We start from the raw sequence: 19818 nt of genomic DNA on the forward strand, positions 1-19818 counted from the left end.
TGACTTCTGTATTATTTAGCTGAGGTCTAGTTTTAAGTTTATACTCACCCACCGCATCCCATGTTCTTTTCTCCCTCATCAGATGAAAGAGTAACTGTTAGCGTATCGTTTACCATTTTAAAAAGCTTCAATTAGAATACCACTCAACCTTCTAAATTTAATGGAGATGACACAACCTGTAATCATAATTTAACCCTTTCAGCTGTGATATAAGTTTGGACAATTTGTCTGGAATGACTACAGGGCTAATGGAGATCACAGAAATGAGTTTGGATGTAGTTTAGCATTACAGTGAGGACTTTAAAATCGAGGTGTTGGAACCTTGGAAACAGAGTATATCAGCAAGCATGGGTGATGGGTAAACTGAACATGGTGCAAGTTAGGATACAGGTAACATTGTTTTGAATGAGTTTAATATGATGAGTGAAAAATGGGAAGCTGTCCAAGAGAGCATTGTAAAAGTCATTTCTGAAGATAAAAGCATGAATAAGAGTTTTAATGACAAATGAGATGGGGGAAAAGCGCAGCGAGAGTTAATGTTACATGGAAGTATGTAGAATATGAATGTGGAAACTCAAGGATGCAGAAGTTGTGAGCAATCTTAATTCAGCCTGTGACTGGGCACCATAGAATCATTAGCCTTGGGGTAGAATATGCTGAGGGCTGCAGATAATGTTCAGCCTTCCAAGTGTTTGTTTGAGAAGATTTTTAATTCTGCAGGACTGGATGTCAGGTAAGCAGGTTGAATTCACAACCTATGGAGGGGTCACGTGGTAATGGCCTTGTGGTGATATCATGGAGTATTATTAATCCAGAGACCTAAGTAATGTTCTGCATACCTGGTTTCAAGTTCTACCATGGTAGATGAAACTATTGTTGATGATTTTGTCAAAAAAACAAAGCAGATGCATTAGAGGAAGGTGTGATAAATTCTGAAAGGCTGAAATCAGGTCAAGTAAAATAAGGAGGGATGGGGAACATGGTTAGTCACATAGATTGCAAGTTGTAATTTTTCCACATTGGATTCCATCTGCTAGTTTTTTCATGCACTTAAACCATGTACTTCTCTTCAACTCCTGTTGTGACCTTTCATCTCAGTGCTTACTTCATAATGTTGCATTATGTAGTGCACTTTATTCCCTTGTGTGCTTTGGATGTCAGCTTTATATCATAAATGGGAGAGGGCTGTATCACAACATTAGCCTAATGTTAACTGAAACCTTTTTTTAATTCACTGGGCTTATGTTAACAATATGTATGAAACACTTGCAGTACTTATTTTCTGCTAAGATGTGGTTTAAATGTGCTATCTGCAGTTTATGCAGTTTATCATCTGCCCCAGGTGATATTAGATTTATGCTGCAAAACGCGAAATAAAACTAAGTTTTTTTTTAAAAGAAATTCTATCGAAGATTAGTTCTTGAGTATTAAAATTGAGATGATGGTTTGCAGATCAGTTTCCATTCCGAACTTTTTACACGAAATGCAAAGTCAAATAGTAATAAGAACTGTATCCATTCTGATTTAAAACAAACAAACACACAATGGTGGATGCTAGAAATCTGGAATAAAAACTGTTGGAGAAACACAGCAGGTCTGACAGAGTCACTGAACTGGAAACGTTAACTCTCTTTTCTCTGTATTGATGTTGCCAGACCTCCTGTGTTTTTCCATACACTGTTTTAACTTCACTTAGATTCCTCCAGTAAATTTCTCCTTACTACACTTCTAAAGATTTTATCAATCTCTCAAAATGTGACAACTAAGGTTGAACTTTATTTTGAAAGTTTTATTCTTTCAAATATATATTTTCTGCCTGCATTCTGCACTCTTTAGCTCCTTCCGAAATGGTTACAACATTCTTGATTCATATAATAGGAATCACTTTCTTAACTTTACGTTTTACATGACAGACCAGACATCCCGAAGATATAAATGCAAGTGTGCATGTCAACATTCCATTCATGCTGCCAGTTATTTAATTTTGGTGAATAGTTAATATCTATTGTTCAGAGTTTGCCATCCCAGGATCATCATTTATCTTTATTTGCCATGCAGTATTTATAAGAGTGTGACTTGAAAGCAGGAAAATGTCATTTTCAAAATTGGTTCATTTACAAACAGTATGTCCCAAGTTCACTGGAGTGTTGTCAAGCAAAATCTGACCCATATTAATAGGAAAAAGCTGGATAGCCAAGAGCTTGGTCAAAATGGTAGATGTGAGAGTACCTTAAAAGAGAGAAACAAGTTGAGGAAGAGGCCTACGGCACTGACAAAATCCCATCCACGGTGGAACAATTAAAATTCGGGATGGTCAAGTTATCAGAATTAAGGCAGCTTAAATTGCTGATTAGATTAGATTAGATTACTTAGTGTGGAAACAGGCCCTTCAGCCCAACAAGTCCACACCGACCCGCCGCAGCGCAACCCACCAGATCCACACCCCCACATTTACCCCTTCACCTAATACTATGGGCAATTTAGCATGGCCAATTCACCTAACCTGCACATTATAGCCTCAGAGACCCAGGTTCAATTCCCGTCTCAGGCGACTCTCTGTGTGGAGTTGCACATTCTCCCCGTGTCTGCGTGGGTTTCCTCCCTGAGGGCTAAAGTGCTGGAGAAGAATATGGAATACCAGAACAGATTAGCTCAAGATTTGGGAGGCAATAATTTGATCATGAAGTTTGTGGAGAGACAAGAGGTAGTAGATTATATATTTTCACTGAATGTAGGTGTAATCCAGCTTCAGTCAGGGTCCTCATGTTCATATTTGTGTACATGATTATGATGGTCAAATAATTCAACAGTGCACTGAACTCTAGTAACCTGCTACAAAATAAAAATCAATTAGGTGAAAATGAGGACAGCAGATGCTGGAGATCAGAGTTAAGAATGTGGTGCTGGAAAAGTACAGCAGGTCAGGCAGCATCAGGAATGAGTCAAGACTTATGCCCGAAACATCAATTCTCCTGCTCCTCAGATACTGCCTGAACTGCTGTGCTTTTTCAGCACCACACACTCGACACAAAATAAAAATCAAAACGGCTAGTGGATTGTTAGCCTTTACAACACAAAAGCTAAACTATAAAGTGGAGAAAATCATCTTGCAGCTGAACAAAAACCCTAGTAGCACTTGAAATAATGACTACATGTTGCAGTTGGCAAAGCAAGGTGGCTTGCCATTAGTGAAGAGGTCTCACTGATCTGTTTCTGCCACCATGAGGTGGTACTGCAGCTGCTTCCAGTATTCCATACTGGACATTCTTGGAGCAGAAGTGATGTCACTGGGCAACCTACTGAAGCAACCAATCATCTTTGACGATTTTTACATTGCCAAATGGCACAAAATTATAAATACTTTTAAAAATGCTTTATGTAAGCCACGCTGAAGATTAGAAATATATATCTATATGAAGGTAGAAGGTAAAATATGCTAAATTCTTTATTTATTTTAAAATAATTTTAAAGAATTAACTCATTCTTTTAACATCACTCCATGAATGTAACATAACATCTATTATAGGCAAATTCTGCTCTTCATCAAATTTTGTTAAATCCCATCACCATTACAAAACTAATAATACGTGCTTGAATGAAGTGTAATGTTTTGAGGTTTTTAACAGTAATTTGGAGGGGGAGGATTGAAATTTAATAATTGCTACATTTGCAAACTGGTGGGAGGCAGATGAAAGTGTCTGCTGTACAACTTGTGACAGATTGTGAGTGATAAGCAAGAGCTTTAGGATTTCTCTACCACTGCACAAGCACTTAATTTGTGGTCAGATGCAGTGGACAATGACAAAATACTGGTCCTTCATTTTCAAGGAGGGTCCTCCCCTATTGCTTGGCCTGCAAAGTCCCGGGTCTTAAATTACCTTGGGAGGAATACAGTACGGACTTACTGAAATGTTACCGGAGCTAAATTATGAGAAACAATTGCATCGACTCACATTTCATTTGGAGATTGTACGGACTGCAGATGCTGGAAAGTCAGAGTTAATAAAGTATGGAGCTGGAAACAGCATAGCAGGTCAAGCAGCATGAGAGGCACATGCGACTCTACCTTTTAGTTTGGAACCTTTCATCAGGACTAGATGAGTCCTGATGAAAGGTTCCAAACTGAAACGTCAATTCACCTGCTCCTCCAAATGCTGCTTGACCTGCTGTGCTTTTCCCAGCTCCATACTTTATCCACAATCACGTTTCATTTAAAGTCAGGCAATTCAGACCAGCTGCTTGGGAGCTCTTCTTCATTACAAACGATGGTTAAAAAAATGATAAATTCCATGTCACAAAAGTCAGTAGATCCATGTTCAATTAAAATTTTAAATCTGGGATTGATTTTTTCCCAAACATATAAAATCTGACATTTAAAAAAATTTAATGTCAGCAATTGTGACTATGAAAACATTGTTTGAGACAGCTGTTTCACAGACTCATCAAAGAACAGCCTGCTGTAGTTGTACTCATTCGGTCACACCTTATAATAAAAGCCCTAGTTGACATCAACAGTATTGGGGATATCCTATCTCACGAGCAGGGCAGAACCATAAGATGTCATATACAGAAGGGAATTGTCCTGGCAATCCTCAATATTGACTCTGGGTGCCATAATGTCGCATGCCTTTGGATCAAACACGGCCAAGGAAAGTTTATTCTAGTTACATCGACTGCGGCGTCTTAGCTGATGAATCAGTCCTGTTCCATTTTGAATACCACGTGGAAGAAGCAAAGATACAAAATATACACTGGATGGGTGACTTAAATGTCATTGCAAAAGTCTTGAAGTAGAATCAGAAGCTCATCAAGTCCTAAAGAATATAGTTTCTGGATGGTCTGCAGGAGAAGTTGTGGAAACAAGGGGGAATCATCTACTTAACCAAGTTGCAAATGCATCTGACCATTGCACAGTCTTTATGGAGAAAACATTCCATTTTTGTATTGAGGATACTCAACATTTTGTTTAATGGCATTGTAAGTAGGAGATTTCAAACACGTGAAGCAACTTAAAATTGGCACAATTGAATCTCTGGTTCCCAACCCTTTAAGGCCTGACATGTCCCCAGCTTTGCTATTACCATCGAGAGAATTATCCCCATTTCAATGATGACTGCAGAGATCCAGGAGCAATATCAGGTATACCTAAAAATTCGGGATCAAGCTGGCGAGGCTGTAATACTAAAGAAGCTGCATGTCAAACAGTGATAGTAACAAATGATGGACATGGCTAAGCTCTGTAATCTTGCCATATCCATTTGTGAATGGTTGTGAATAATTAAGCAACTAACTAAAGTAAGAGGTTCCACCTTTATACCCATCTTCAATAATGGGAGTGCCCAACACATTGGAGCAAAAGCCAAAGCATGAAACATTACAGTATCCTTTAGCCAGAAACGCTAAATGTGCAATTCATTTTGGTTACACCTTGAGGTTCCCACATCACAAGGCAGTTTTCAGCAAATTCAACTCACTCCTTGTGATATCAAGAAATGTCTAAAGGCACTAAATATTGAAAAAAACCAAGGTTCCTGACAACATTCTGGTAATAGGACTGAAGATTGTGTTCCGGATCTAGCCCCATCTCTTGTCAAGCTGTTCCAGTATGGCCACAACATAGGCATCTACCTAATGAAGTGGAATATTGCCCAGCTACATCTAGTCCACAAAATGCAAGACAAAATCAACCCAGCTAATGACCGTCCCACCAGTCTACTATCTGTTATAAGCTAAGTAATAGATGGGATTGTTGACAGTGCTATAAGCAGTACTTACTCAACAATACCTACTCACTGACACTCCGTTTGACTTCTTCAAGGCCACTTAACTTCTATTACAACGTTTTCCCAAATATATAAACTTTAGAGGGAAGATTACCTCAATATCAAGACAGCATTTAATAACGTGTGGCTTAAAAGAGCTTTGAAAAACTCATGTCAGTATGAATAATTGGAAGTGTGCTAAATTCTCCACACTTTCTGTACTGGTTGGAGTCATATCTAACACATAAGAAGTTGGTGTAGTTTTTGGAAGTCAGTCATCTCAGTCGTAGAATACCACTGCTGGAGGTATTAGGCTAGGCCCAGCCATCTTTAGCTGCTTTATTAATAACCTTCCATCCACCATCAGGTAAAAAGTGATGTTCACTGATGGCACAATGTTCAGGGCCATTAGTGGCTTCTTGGATATGAGGCTGAACATGTTTTAAACGTAACCTGGAAAGTTTTTCGGCTTGGGCTGCTAAGTGGCAGGTGACATTATAATGCACAAATTCCAGGCAAAGACCATCTCTAACGAAAGAGAATCGAACCATGTCTTTATGACATTTACTGGCATTGTTGCTGAATTCCCCCAACTTTAACTTCCTGGCATTACCATTATCCAGAATCTGAACTGGACCAGTCATATAAATACTCAGGCCACAGAAGCAAGTCAGAGGCCTGGAGTTCTGCAACATGTAACTCACCTCCTGAGCTCTCAAAGTCTTCCCACCAACTACAATACATTAGTCAGGATTGAATTGAAATTTTGTTCATTTGCCTGAATAGGTGCAGCTCAAACAACACCAAAGAAGTTCGACATCATCCTAGACAAAGCAGCCCACTTGATTCGCACTTCCACACCTGCAGTAGTATCAACATATACAAGATGAACTGAAGCAACTCAATAAGACTTTTTTTTTTTAGCAATTTCCCAATCTGTGACCTCAATCACCCAGAAGGACAAGAGTTGCAAAGGCGTTTCCAAATCACACACCTTCCAGAAGTGGAATTATTTTGCCATTTTCTTCTATTATTGCTAGATCAATATCCCGGAACTCCCTTCCTAATAACTCTAGGAGCATATGCAACCATAGACTATTGATTTAAGAAGCAGCTCACTGTCATCATTACAAGGCCAATTAGGAATGGACAATAAATAGCAAGATTTTCCCAGTCATTAATGTGAATGCTGTTATGTTTCAGAGTCTTTGAAATGTTTTCCTTTGTCTTTTCCTAGAATGTTGGAGAATTAAGAAAACAGTATCTGGAAGGGAGATGCTGTTCAACCTTCAGACAGTGAGCAGTCCCTCTAGCTGATTTTGCAGGAGCATTGCTTGAATACTTGTGGAACTGGCTTCAAGAAGAATATTAGTGTTAGTGGCCTGAGGATTTGGTAGAGACTTTGCTGATGAAATTTCTCTAGTGTTCTTATGGGTTGCTGATACAAAGTATACTAAAATTTGGTGACAGCAACTACCCTGTACACTAAAACTTTTGCTGACTTACAGAAGTCTTTGTTATTAAACATGCACCTAAGCAGACTTTGCATTGACCTAACTCCTTCAAACACACAATCCAGGAGGGGTGCCAGTTTTTTTGATTTGGGAATGCCTACATAAAATTTAATATTTCTTCTGGCAGAAAAAGGATACTTTTTATAGTTACATGATGTTCAGCTTTGTCAGCAGTAGGGTGCCATTTACATTGGCCTTTCTGATTCTATTTTTCCCATTAGTGCTTTTCTAAATATTGGAATCACAATCAATCCTAGCATTAAACTCCACCAAAATGGTAATCTTGTTATATTTTGGGATAGCAGTGAAGACAAGGTTAGAATAGAAATGTTCTGTTGTCTTCATTAGAGTTGAAGGTTCGTGAATAAACATTGATACACGACATTTGGTTATCACTGAGCTGTAGGTGAGGTGTAATTTTTATACAACTGGGACATTCTGTCAGTGCATCACAGATCTTATTCCAGATGACAAAACCAATCCATGGACATGTATTTAATCTGTCTGTTTCAGCATAAAATTTATCCTATACATGTTTACTCAGCTACCATTCCCTGGAAGGCTGGATTTCATTGCGGGCATTGTTGTCTATGTAGACTCTTGGTAACTCATGTGGTACATTTTGAAGTTCCACTTTCAGGATGGTCAGTTTCAAGATTATCCATGAGTACTTACTCGTTTCAAGTTGCAAAATTCAAAGTTTTCTTTCTTTAATAAGCAAAAACATGCTCTAACAGGGTGTGGAGGAGGTGATCCAGCCTATTTTTAGTGCATTCTTATTAGCGCATACCCCTCCCTATCCTTTGGGGTGACCAGAGGGTAGAAGACTTTTCAGTTTCAAATGTTGCTGCCCAAACGCACCTCTGTTCCAATACAGGTGCCCATAAGACTCTGTTGCTTGTGTGCACATTTCTGACCCAGCACTACCAGATTCACAATTCTATCACTGTTGCCAATTCTCCATCAACATGGAATTTAGCAAATCAAACCTGGTAGAAACCGGGATGTGATTCTACTTGATGCATAGGACATTGTCCACACAACCTCAACGGATTGATGGTCAGATCGAGATCAGCTCACCATCTTCTGCCTTTGTGGCTGGGTAGACATACAGACTTCCTTTGTCTAATCTGTTAATGCATTAATGGACAGCAGTCTTTTTGGCACCTTTTATCATTGCTACCGTGGATAGCCCTACCATGAGTATGGAGCTCTGAACAACATTGTTCAAGGGATCATTGATACAATCAAGCCTCTTCACTATGCCAAAGTGCTGTGGAGGAAGATGAGCAGAATAGTCGGCAGAATTTGTACCTGAATGGGCATTTCTACTGCTGATTTTGAATTTGCTGCTTTAACAACCAGCCACACCACCTGGTTCTAGTAACTCAGTATTTTTTTCATCAGCATCATTCAATCTGCAATATTTGGGAATGTCGCAAATAATTCATTTCAGATGGGATGTTTTAAAGTGGTGCACCTTTGCTGTTAGCAGAAGAGGCCAATCCTTCAGAGGCAGGTTCTGCTGTAGGTGCTCTAAATGGAGTTTTGTGTCATTGTGAGTTGTTTTCAGTGTTGGCACTTCTTGCGAAGCTGCTACAGTTGTTCATCTTAGTGGTACACTCAATTGACCGGAGCTATGATCACTTTCCTCTGTCACCAGCTAGTGGCTTCTAGTTGTGATGATCATTGTTTAGGCCCTTTACTTCATGATTGCATGCATCCTCAAAGAGCAGCTTTTGCTTTCCCATTGGTTGTCTGACTTTGGCTGCCTTAACATACAGAACATCCTTGGGCATGCAACCATCTTTCGTCTTCCACACATGCCCAAGCCAATGAAGGTAACCAACTAGAAGTTCTGCATTTGAGAGGACTGCTTCGTTTGTGAGTTTCTACATGTAATGTCCCACAAATAGTGAAGATGGAATTTTTTGATTGTTTGATAATTGTAAGTCATCCATGATTCAAAGCCATAAAACAAGATGGTGAGAACATAGACCTTTAACCATCAACTTGAACTTAGTCCATGTGTATTTCTTGAGTTGGCCAAAGATATCTGCCTTCCTTACATGTGTATCAAGCTCTTCATCAAGAGGCTATGTCAATATTATAATTCTAATATTAGTAAGATAATGTACCACTGGAGCTCACTTTCTTTGTTTTATCTGCTTCAAACATTAATGAGATGCTCCAGTTAATGTTAATTTCCAGAACAATTGGAAAGATTAAAGAATGCCAAATGTTCCAAAAACTTATGATACCCCATATTTGGGAGTGGAAAAAAATAGCCCTCTGGTTTCTTCTTTTTCTGGTTCCAAATGTTCAAGCTAATGGATCATTCACTAACATGAGGGGGAATCATGCTTTTTCTACATTTTAATGCAGCCATTTGAGTTCATGCTAATAACCTTCAGTTCAAGGTAAAAACATCGATCCTTAATTTATAATTGGCAATATAGCAGGAGCGTTTTGCAAATCTCAAAGATAGTGAGCAATTTCATGATCTTCAACGAGAAGTTAACATCTCTCAATTTACAACCGATTGAAGCATTGTTTGATGGTGATTCCCAGTATCAATTTGCAGTAATGGCGTTAAATTGTCTAAGCAGCCAATCACATGAAATAATTTTCACACACTTCAAACAAATATTGGGACGTCACATGGTGTATGAATCTGAAATATTATTAAAACACACCTTTTAAATTTAATTATTTTGAAAATGTAGTTTGAATGAGACGTTTTCTGAAATTCCACATTTTGTACAGGAGCAGATTAGTGGATTCAGCTTTTGTTATTATTTAGATTGCTGTTAAGCATCCAGTTGTACCTCATTGAGTAGTGCTTAATTTTTAACAAAGTTTCATAATAGTTGTATTATATTAGAAAATGTAAGCTGTCAACAAAAAGCAATTACTTGTTTAATTGCTGGCTGAGTGGAGAGAGAGCTTTGGTGGGTGCTGTGTACAAAAGTCTACAAATAGTCTCAGGTAGAACAATGAATGAAAGACTGAAACTTCAGGATTTCTGTGTTGATCTGTGTTTGTACCAAATCCTGAAGTTGCAGTTAGGCTCTGAGGAATAATACTGGTAAACACTGACAGTTCACCATCAAAACCCCACAAAACAATAGCTAGAGTCTACCACTCGCTATATCCAGAACTCACTACTGCTGAGCTATCTGAGAATAAACTGGCACCCTGCGACACACATCATCTTTTAGAGGCTGGTGTGATCTAAACAAGCACTTGTCAGTCTGAGGTTTCCCTAAAGAATACATGACATTTGTCCCAGATGAGGCAGATAAAGGGAAACTGGCATCTCATTTTACCTATAGGGTGGTGCAGACCGTGGATGCCCTCTTCACCCATGACCAACTGAGAAGTCACGCCATCAGATCCTGCAAGCCTGAGCAGAGATTGCCACCCAGTCTGTGATCTCTGACGTTTGGAAGACTACTGACTGCCTGTCCTAAGGTTTGGCAATTCTGGGCTAGACAAGAACTTGCAAGAAAGGGAGGACTCAGTATCGTGATCCAAGTTGATACCATTGACATAGAACTAGGAAAGAGGTTCTGTTGGAGAAGTATGAGAAGCTAGGCACTAATTTACAAAGCAGAACCTTATAAGTAATAAACTGAAGATTGTAATTTATGCCATGTGCAAATTGGCATAAAACGAATATTTTGAAATGAATGCATGGCTCAAAGACTGCTTTAAGAAAAGTTGGTTCCAGCTGTGGGGCACTGACAGTGGTGCTGGGGAGGTGGGATCCATCTGAACCATGCACGGATTGATGTTCTAGTGAGTGGCTTAGCTAGGGAAGTAAAGAGGGCTTACAAATAAGTAAGGATTAAAGGATCAAGCTTGGGTAGATATAGCAAATATAAAGGTATAGAGTCAGGAGAGCAAAACAGTAACACGAGAAATCAATCTCAGAATGGCAGGAAGGGATCAAAGGATACAACTAAGTGTGCACCATCAGTCAAGACCAGAAATTACAAAAATGAAAAGAAAAAGCTCTGGAACTGAATACCAGAGCATTTATTAGAAAAAAACTAAATAAATTGATAGCATAGTCTGAATAAATAAATATGATCTGATTGCCATTTTGGAGGTATGGCTGTAGGATGGCATGGATTGGGTCCTGAATATTTAGAGACTTATGATATTCAAGAAGAATAGAAAGCTAGGCAAAGAAGGAGGTGCAACACTCTAAATTGAAGTTGGCATTGGTGTAATAATTAGAGATCACCTTGGTTCAGGAGATTAGGGTTAGTGTGGAAGAGGGCATGGAATAAGAGAGGGAAAGTAGTCAATAGTGGGACAGGAATAATTGTGTGTGGTTTTAATCTATACATCAACTGGAATAATCAGATTAGCAGTGATAGTCTAAATGAGGAGTTCATTGTTTTTGAGGTAGTTTCTCAGAGTAGCACACACTGGAACCAACCAGAAAGCAGATGATCCTGATCCTTACATAATATTAACTAATGACTTCAAAATAAAGGCATTTCTAGGCAGCAGCAATTACAATATGATTGAATTTTACATCTAATTTGAAAACGAGAAAAGTAGTAATTTAATTTTTTTGGGTATAAAAGCTGAACTAGCTGAAGTGAACTCTTATTAGACTTGGAGACAGATGAATGGTGAAGCAGTCACAGACATTTAAGGGAATACTTCAGAATAAGTATATTTAAATTGTAAAGGAAAAATCCAGAGGGAGGACCCACAATCTGATTAAATAAGGAAGTTAAGGCAAACATCAAACTTGAGGGAAAAGGTCACTCTTGTGCAAGATGAAGGCAGCTTAGGTGATCCGTCAGAGTATAAAGAAAGGCAGAGAATGACTGAAAGGCTAATTAGGAGAAAGAAATTAGAATACGAGAGGAACCTAGCTGGAAATGTAAAAACAAATGACAAGTGTTTCTCCAGGTACATAAAACAAAAGAGCAATTGAATGTTGGTCCTCTAGAACATTAGAATGGGGAGTTATAAGGAAATGGATGAAATGAACAAATATTTTGCTTGCCTTTATATTGTGTTAATTATATTGCTCTTAATATTATGTTAAGGGGAATCAAAGACATGGTAGCTAAACTTGGAGATGAGACAATGATTTGTTCTATAGAGAACGCAGTAAGATTGCAGATGGTTGTGGGTAAGTTAAATGAATGAGCAAAAATTTGACAGATGAAATATAAAGTGGGAAAATGTAAAGTAGTTCGCTTTAGCGGAAAAATATAAAAGCGTACAACTTAATTGTAGAATTGATGCTGAATTCTAAGATGCGGAGGAATTTGGATGTCATAGTGTAAGAATCACAATAAGTAATTATTCAGGTACAGCAAATAATGCAAAAAGCTAATGGAATGTTGTCCTTTATTATGAGAATAATTACAAGTATTTCTACAGCGCTTTGTTTTTATTTCAGATCTTCAGCAATTGCAGTATTTTGCTTTTTGAAAAGTAAAGATGTTCTGTTTCAGATATACAAGACATTGCAGAGACCATATCTCAATTACTGTGCAATTTTGATCTCCTTATTTCAGGAAGGATTTAAATGCATTGGATGCAGTTCCAAGAAGGTTTACTAAATTGAACAAGGTTGTCTTATGGGGTTAGGTTATACAGAATGGGTTTGTTTTCACTGGAGTATAGAAGAATAAGGGATGAATTGACTGAAATATAAAAGGTTTTGAACAGTCTTGACAAAATTAGGAGCCTCCTTCCTAGGGCAAAGATCAGGATTTATTTTTTGTCTCGGAGCAGTGTGCAATTTGGAACTCTGCCTTAATGGAGTTGGGGTCAGTGAATAATTTTAAGACAAACATAGGTAGACTCTTATTAAGCAAAAGAATCAAAGGTTATCAAGGCTGGATGAGAATGTAGAGTTCAAGACCATTAGCCATGCTGTTATTTAATGACAGAGCAGGCTCAAGGGGTCGAGTGGCCTACCGCTACTCCTAATTTGTATTCATGTAAGCTCTTCGGGTGTATTGGTGCTAACGTTGGGTGGCTATTCTGCATAACAGTCATGCAACAAACTGATTGATTAATCAGAATCCTATCCCTCAGCTAACATCCCATACACCTCCATTAGAGGACATCTTGTTCCACCAACTGAATAGACTCATTTGAGGTGGGAGCATCATGGTATACAAGCGAGAGGAATGTCCTTCTGAGTTCTCTATGTTGATCTGGATCCCATGAAATCTTGTGGCTACATGAGATGGAAATGTTCATCTCAATTTTGTGGAGAGAAAATTATGCTTTCATTCTGTTGACATCTTAACTAGCAATGCCATTAATAGGGTAGACTGAGAACAGATCTTGCAACTCAGAGATATGAGAAACTATGCATGATGAACAGTAACAGAACTGTACTCCACCACAACCTGTGATCTGATGCCCTAACACATTTCTCACTCCCCAATTACGAAGCAGATTGATCAATGAGAAATGCAAAAGAGCATGGCTTGACCATCACTATTAGTCAAGACATTGTAAAAAAAGTGCTTAAATTTTCTATGACACCTTACTTTTCTCAGTTTGATAGGCACCCTTCAATCTCCCTTCATCCCAGTTCAGTGTTTCTAAATGATATGCTTTGCCTACTAGTTTTAAAAGGTATTAATGAATTTAAAATGCAAGTGTTTGGTTATGTAAAAGGTGATGCAGAATTGCAGCCTTGGAATGGGCACAGTGGTAGTGGTTTGGAAATAGACTTGAAAATGAATCTTGAGTGGTGCCACGTAATGGTGAGACAATAACCCAAAGTAGTTGAAATTGTAAGTGTTAAGATGATGACTTCAACATTGCAGGACAGACAGAAAATGGAAGGGTGTCCTTGTAAATAATATTTTGCCCAACTTTGATTCTTAGGATCCAATTTTGAGCATATAAAATTTAAAGATGGCCAGAGGATCAAAACCAGAAAATCAGAATCAGAAAATTAGAATTCAGTGTTTGTATATTTAAGTAAAATTCACAAAGATATCACTGGGTTTATTTAATGTATTTATATCAGTACAGTTTAGGAAAAGTTCCACTTATTAATGAGCTTTGATGTGATACTGCAGTATGTAATGAATGGCCACTTGGTTATTTCTGTAACCACCAGTTATAGGTGGTGTGACCAGCAGTACTTGGCATTAGCATTGTACAGTTTAAAATGCTCTTTCCAAGACACAAGCCAACTTTGTATGATAGAACTGATAATTATATTGTTGGATATTTTTCACCATATAGTGGACAAAATAATGCCTTGTCAAAGTTCTTTTATTACAATTTAAGGAAATCCTAATTGCAGCACTGCAATATTACCATATAATATGTATTTGAGTTATTATTTATTAGACATTGCATTGTTACTGATGAATTATGTTCACAATATCTACAGGAGTGTTACATCTCTGTAAAGTGTATTTCAATCTTGGAGTATATTAATAAAAGACTGCTTCATTCCAATTATTGTTTGTAGACACTTTTCTAATCCTGATCTAGCAACTTAAAAACAATTCATACTTGTCACTCATTTCAAACTTTGGCCACCATTACAACAGGGAAAAAAAGTACAGCTAGCGTAACATAGGAAACTAAACAGGGGACCTAGAATGAAGAAACTGAGGTATTATTAACAAACTTAGTTTAGTATTATATAATCAATTGAAACTGAAGTTTAGGTGGTGTAACAAGTAGTGTGGTTTAGTTTTATACAATAATCACGTGACTGTGTTTTACTGTTAAGGTGTGAGAGCACAATTACTATATTATTTCTAATCGATCTGTGATGGTGAATTGTGCAACAATGGCACAATTTAGGTTTATGCAGCTAGTCCGTGAGACTGTTGAATTATTTTTTATAGTCAATGTATGTAATAGTGGTGTTCAATTTTAGATTGTGGGTACCATTGACTAGGCCAGCATTTGTACTCAAAAGTGCAATAATTATTACTGCATAATCTTTGATAGTAGAATGGTGGGTGGCACGGTAGCACAGTGGTTAGCACTGCTGCCTCACAGCGCCAGAGACCCGGGTTCAATTCCCGCCTCAGGCAACTGACTGTGTGGAGTTTGCACGTTCTCCCCGTGTCTGCGTGGGTTTCCTCCGGGTGCTCCGGTTTCCTCCCACAATCCAAAAATGTGCAGGTTAGGTGAATTGGCCATGCTAAATTGCCCATAGTGTTAGGTGAAGGGGTAAATGTAGAAGAATGGGTCTGGGTGGGTTACGCTTCGGCGGGTCGGTGTGGACTTGTTGGGCCGAAGGGCCTGTTTCCACACTGTAAGTAATCTAATCTAATCTAATTCGATTTGTTACAATCAGGACTATGTGCTCGTTGATCTGGTGGACTTTAGTTTTATATAGTAGTGGTTGTGTGTAACCTTGAGGTTTTGGCTCATTTCGTGTAACTGGTGTATAATCTTATTCCACTTCCACATGTCATTTACTGTATTCATTGCTCCTGATGCTGTCTCCTCTACACTAGGGAGACAGGACGTCTACTTGCAGAGCGCTTCAGAGAATATCTCTGGGACACCTGCACCAACCAATCCCATCTCCTCATGGCTGAGCACTTCAACTCCCTCTCCCACTCCACCAAGGGCGTGCAGGTCCTGGGCCGCCTCCATCTCCACTCCCCAACCACCCGACACCTGGAAGAAGAACGCATCATTTTCCACTTCAGGACCCTCCAACCCCAAGGCATCAATGTGGATTTCACCAGTTTCCTCATTTCCCCTCCCCCACCTTGTCCCAGTTCCAACCTTTCAACTTGCATGGCCCTCATGACCTGTTCTACCTGCCCATCTTCCTTCTCACCCTCCTCTCCAACCTATCACCGTTACCCCCACCTCCATCTATCTACCACATTCTTAGCTACCTTCTCCATCAGCCACACCATGCTCCCATGTATCTTACCACCCCTCGGCTCACAGCCTCATTCTTGATGAAGGGCTTTTGCCCAAAACGTTGATTCTCCTGCTCCTTGGATGCTGCCTGACTTGCTGTGCTTATCCAGTACTACACTCTCGGCTCTAATCTTATACAGATATCTGTGATAATGCAATGTGGTTTTCTATTGTTAATTTTTCCAACACAAGACTTTAGCTTTCTAAAACTATGTATTACAGTGATTTGTATGGCCCATTTTACTATTATACAGTCAGCAGTGGGACTGGCATTTAATTTTAGATTCAGTATGTGCGACACTAAAGATTAGTTTAACACTGTTAATATGTACAATGGTACAATGTGGTTTTCTGTAGTGTGTGATTGTATTTTGTCTTTTATAGAGTGTGGCATAATTTTATACTGTTTGTGAGAGTGGTGTTCAACTTTAAAGTCAGTGCAGAGTATATGTGACAGTTTATTATTGTTGATTTCCTAAAATATTTGGGATTTAACTTTATCCAATTGGTATGTATGTCGATGGGATTTAGCTGTATACAGACAGTATATGTGACAGTTGAATTTAGATTATATAGTCAGTACACATGACCGTAGAATTTAATATTTATCACAATATGTGTGTGTGACAGTTAGTGATTTGGTTTCAACTTTGGATGTTATTTGAATGTCTCTTCAGTTAAATGTGTCCTGCCTCTACTTAAGAGTGGTGATAGTCTAACTCTAATAGATTTCTGGAGAACTCTTTCTACAAAGTATAACAGTTTGCTGTGAGATAGCACATCTCTCTGATACATACTGTTGTTTTTTGTGGAATTTAGCTGATGTCCCAGTTATATTGTCATTGATAATCACAGTCTCATTATTCTATATTTTCCATCCCTACCAAGAAAAATCTGTTTCATTTTAAATTATTAAATCACCTTCTTAAACTATTCACTTGAATTGTTTACAATTTCACCATCTCCCATAAAATTTGAACTTCATAAGTTAAACCTTTGCAGTACTTTATAGTTCTTGGCAGTGTTATGTCAAGAGTGATGGTCTTCAATTTGATTACAGTGGGAACACCATTTTATGAGGTAAACAAGGCAGACTTCCAGACATCATCACTAAGCTTATAATATTCAAACTCATTTGTTCTTGCAGTATCTAATAATGTTAGAGATTTTCAATTTCTCCTGAAAGTTCTGAACTGAGTTTGAACGAGAAATGATTGTGCATTCAGTTTGTCTAGAAACTGCTTCTTCAGATCTTCAGTCTCTGATTCATACTTTTTGATCTGGTACCAGTGTTGATAAAGTCTTCACTTATGACTCACGTATCAGTTCTTATGCATTTTTGGTTAATTCTGCTGTAGTAACTTCCCAAGACTCCTTCAATAACTCCATTTAAACTTGTGACCTCTACCAGCTAGGAGAGCAGCAGATGCAAGGGATACCACTAATTGCAAGTACCTGTCCAAGTCTTGTACCTTCCTGACTTGGAACTAAACCAAAATCCTGGAGTTCTCTTCCTAACAACACAGTGAGTGTCCTTGTGTATCAAGAAGGCAGCTCATTCCCACTTTCTCAAGAGCAATTAGCGATGGGCAATAAATATTATCCAAGTCAGAGATACCCATGTCCCATGAATGATTATAAAGTTAAACAGCTGAATACCAATCACTCTTTTTCCACTATTAGTGACGATGAGCCAATCTAAACAAGGATCACTCAAACTAAAATATTAAGTCTGATTTCTCTCTTAAGATGCTGTGAGACCTGCTGAACTTTTCCAGCAGTTTCTGTTTTTGTCACTATCCTTCATCATTAATATTTTTCACCACTGTCTGGGCCGCCTCTCTGGCTTTTAATGAAGTGGAGAACTAGTAGTGCATTTGATTCCATTGTGTTCTGCAAATTTCTTGAAATATTCATACATAAATTATTGACCATTATCTGAGAAACCATGGTTTGGAAAGATTTCTATAATGTTCCTTTTGCAGTTTCAGTTGTTGCAATGTGTCGTCTGATATCATCTAACCACATCAAATAACTCCTGAAACGAAATACAGTTTTCCTTTAAAGTTGGAGAGGTCTAGTCCCAACCATTGCCAGGCTTGGTAATAGAGTTGGTGTTTGACTATTTACTGCACAAACATGGCAGGATAATATGAAGTCTTCACTTGTTTTGGAAATTCCTGGCCACTGGACAGATTGTTATGCATGAACTCTACACGTCACTATTTCTAAGTGAACGTCTTGGATTTTATGAAGAATTTACTCTCTTTTTGTCTTGTGTATTACCAAACTATGGCTAAAGACCAGAAGATTTTCCAGGAGGGATATTTTCTATGTTTGTGATGCCTACTTAAAAGTTGATAATTTGGGCTATATCTTGGCCAACTTTCTTGGCAGAATTTTATAATCTGGACAAACTCAGTATCTGCTTATGCCTTACTTTTTTTTTGCAATTTTTCTCAAGCTTGAAAAATTTTTTTTATGACCAATAAAAATGCTTCCACTTCTGAAATAAATCTCAATTTCTGCTTGATTGGCCCCAGCTCGAGATAAGGTCTACTGTGATCTGAGATTTGCCTGTTTCTTTCATAGTTGTATAATGATAGTACATTAGTCTGAGTGTGAAGTATTGTATACAAAGAGGGCCTTTGACAATCTCCATAGAGTTCAGCAAATGTGTCAAGGGATTATGGTCTACCACAGTATGAAGTTGTAATCCCATCAAATAACCAGAGAATCTTTCACATGCCAACTCTTTGTTCTGTACTGTTACATATCATTGTTTTGTCTCAGTGTCCTGGAAGCAAAGAAGACAGGCTTCTTTTTATTATTCCTGGACCTGACAAGTACAGCCTCAAGGCTTGTGGAAAATACATCAGTGGCCATCACCCTGTGTAATCTGGGATTATAACATATCATAACATTGCCAAAACTGCTGCCTTTTTCTCAAAAGGCATCTACTGTAACCTGATTGACCATTCTGAGGAATCTCTGGACATTAACATACTTGGCTTGTGGAAAATTACTGATGGCTTTTGTTACTTATTAAGTGTCAACAATTATTTCTTTTTGTTGTAAGATATGTCCCAAGAATCTAACAATTTTTGTAAATCCACATTTCTTTAAGCTGCAATTGTTTCTTATAACCCTTTAAGAATTTAACGGACTCTGTGGCCATGTTCCTGTTTTGATGTGCCATGATAAGTGACATATATCCCCTTTAAGAACGTTTGATATGATATCCTGGAATATCTCCAGAACGGTTAAACTACCAAAGGAAAGGCAGTTCAAAGCAGAATTACCTGAAAGGCATGATAAACATTGTGAATAGCCTTGGCTGAGTCAAAGAATATATGCCAAACACTCACTATTAGCATCAAGAATGCAGAAGAAGACACCAATGGCAAGTTAACTGTCTTCCACTGAGGGCAAATAATGGCTTCCCATTGGACTGTTCTATTTAAGTTTGTCAGATCTACATAGGGTCTGACGGAACAATGTATCTTGGAAACTGCCAAAAGCTTTAAACACCACTTAGTGGGCCCTGTTATAAGGAGAGAGAACATATCTATGTGATATTCTTTCAGGTTCTTTAATTTCACCAGCAATAGTTATGGTATCTTTCTGGAAGT

General features: G+C 38.2%; 1 protein-coding gene across 2 annotated transcripts in view; it reads left to right on the forward strand.

Annotated features, from left to right (window-relative positions):
• scaf8 (SR-related CTD-associated factor 8) overlaps positions 1-19818 on the forward strand; it is a 285626-nt gene that overhangs the window by 153869 nt on the left and 111939 nt on the right. The gene's annotated exons all lie outside the window — the stretch shown is intronic.

The sequence above is a fragment of the Chiloscyllium plagiosum genome, unplaced genomic scaffold (genome assembly GCF_037043375.1).
Source record: "Chiloscyllium plagiosum isolate Xiang-an unplaced genomic scaffold, Cpla_swu_hap1 HiC_scaffold_10, whole genome shotgun sequence".
Lineage (NCBI taxonomy): Eukaryota > Metazoa > Chordata > Chondrichthyes > Orectolobiformes > Hemiscylliidae > Chiloscyllium > Chiloscyllium plagiosum.